Below are 2,463 nucleotides of genomic sequence, written 5' to 3'. Positions count from 1 at the left end.
GCGCGCAACCCAGGCGTTTATATCGTCTCCTACCATATTCACACGGACATAGACGTGTCATAGTATTGGACCACGTCTCGTTTCAGATCTGGGATCACTGGATACAGGTGGTAGCTTTCAGGTACAAAGGCCTAATAGCTTGCGGACTCAATGTTATTTGCTAATAGGAGCGTCTCTAAGTGCCTCAAATATTTGACATTGCACGACGCATCTTATTTCGACTCTATTTTTAACTATACGTAGTAACATATTTTGACGAGGATTTACTAAATAAGGTGCTTTTTACAAAAGGTACTTTATTGAAATGAATAAAAGTAAGATCTATATCACATTTAACTTTATTAGTCTATTAAACAGTTATTTATGGATATAGGAATGGTTTGATTCAGTAGTCACAATTTAACAGTTTAGAAAGTCAACTGTACTCGAGCAATGGTCACTAGTACCATAATAATCTGTAATGTAATACAGCTTTTTTCATACAAATTATTTTTCCATTTTTCCATGAAAGATCTCTCCATTTAAGTAGTCTCCAAATCTTCGCACATCTTAAACTTTATCCGGACATTCCTTTATTCCACATGCTGTATAATTTGTCGCGGCTTCCCTCCCCTTATTCTTCTGCAATTTGATAATTTGCGCCTGATTGAATCTGTAATGAGAGCATCAATGGCCTTGTTACCTTCATCACATTGGAATTGGCTCTTCACATAACCTGCAACATTCGTAAAGTATTATAAATTTTTATGTTAGATAAATATCGCAAGAATTTGCTTAAATTAATAAACTTCTTACATTTTATTGCTTTCACTTTTTCTGGGTCCAAGTGAGGCTTCGATATTTGCCCTTTTCTTACGTTGCACTGTGCACCTGTCACGGATGAATTCTGCATCGTCTCCCTGCTAAAAAAATAAGACATCATGTTATTCGTCAAAGACCTCACGGTTCGGTCATTCCACAGGTCTGCTTCTTCCCTCTTTACCGTGACTTCTTCGGTCAATTTCAGCTCGTTATTGCAAAGAGGATTTGAATTCCGTCTGATTTTCTGTAATAATAATTAAGACATTAATCAGATTTAAAAAAATGTGTTTGCAAATTACAAATTTTTGATTTTTTGAAAAATTAAAAATTTTCTGTAAAAAAGCTGAAAAAATTTCATTGTGTTATATGGTTAATTGTAATACATTTTTAATCCATGAAACTTTTTTTTTAACTTTGAAGTTTTTGAGAAAAATAACGATGATGGAAAAAAGAGTTTTTGGAACATTTTTGCATTTTGTCTGCCATTTTAGAAGAAAAAAAATATATATAAATTTTCTGTTAAAGTTTAAGAATTTTGTGCACCGATGGTTGAAAAAATTTTAAGATATTAAAGCGTTTTATGTCTGAAAAAAATTATACAAATAAAAAGTCAAACATTTTTCACTATTTTTGTATACAAAGACCGCCATATTTAATTTTGAAGTAAAAGTATTTGAATTTTGACCACGGATTTGAATTTAGCTCACCAAAAAACATAAGGAACAGTACTTTTAATCTATTTATTGTTTTGCGATACCCATAAATTTTGCGGTCAAACTCATGTTATAAAATTGATAACTTTGGTCGTTAATGGGTTAAAACCTACATTTATATGATTATTTTCTTACATTATTAATTTTCTTAAAGTTTCTTCTATTGCTGCTTTTGCTCATTTTGACAGCGGAGACCTTCCCTGATGCAGAATGTCCCTGTTTGGAAGATTATAACATTACTTACAATCTGCAGGACAAAACAGAAGTAAGTCAGTTACTGTTTTTGAAATGTGGTAGGTACCTTCGACGCAACAGTAGCACCTTTTTTAATATCAAAGGAGTCCTGTAAAATGTATAAAAGAATGAAAATTTCCAACTCCCTCTCCATTTTTTTCTCTACCAATGCACTTCGTGTAAAGTACTGCAAAAACAAAACATTTAAAAAAGGGCTTACATTTTCAACACTAGCAATCAGTTCTGTTGTGCGAATATCATTCCTGGAAATCGTTGCTATTTCCTTAATATTAGGTCCTTGAAAAATCATAGTAAAATACATATGCATAAATCTTTAGAATAAATAATAATCTTCAGATAAATAATTAACAAATATGTCACAATTAATACTTGTGATAACGGAGCCGAGCGTTGTTGTTCCTTTTGTTGGAAAACAAATTGGACAAGACCGCTCATCGTTTTTAATAACTCCTGATTTGACTTGAGTAATGTGTCAGTGAATTCTGCACATGAAACAAAAAAGTTCATAATATGATATATATATATAAAATTTTCTATAATTATACAAAAAGGAAATATTACAAATTACCTTTAACTGTCGTTGATAGATCAACCACGATTTTCGTTAATTGTTTCGTCGGCATATTTTCTGATTTTGCTTCATTGTCTTCCTGAACTAATTCCTACATGATGAATATTTTCATTAGTTTTCTTT

At 31.6% G+C, this 2,463-nt stretch overlaps 1 pseudogene; it reads right to left on the bottom strand.

Annotated features, from left to right (window-relative positions):
- Nucleotides 1-622: 622 nt before the first annotated feature.
- Nucleotides 623-2,463, bottom strand: part of LOC117181291 — a 90,376-nt pseudogene continuing 88,535 nt past the window's right edge.

The sequence above is a fragment of the Belonocnema kinseyi genome, chromosome 10, assembly GCF_010883055.1.
Source record: "Belonocnema kinseyi isolate 2016_QV_RU_SX_M_011 chromosome 10, B_treatae_v1, whole genome shotgun sequence".
NCBI classification, from domain to species: Eukaryota; Metazoa; Arthropoda; class Insecta; order Hymenoptera; family Cynipidae; genus Belonocnema; species Belonocnema kinseyi.
The sequence above is the reverse complement of the archived record's forward strand: the minus strand, read 5'-3'. Positions and strand labels throughout refer to the sequence as shown.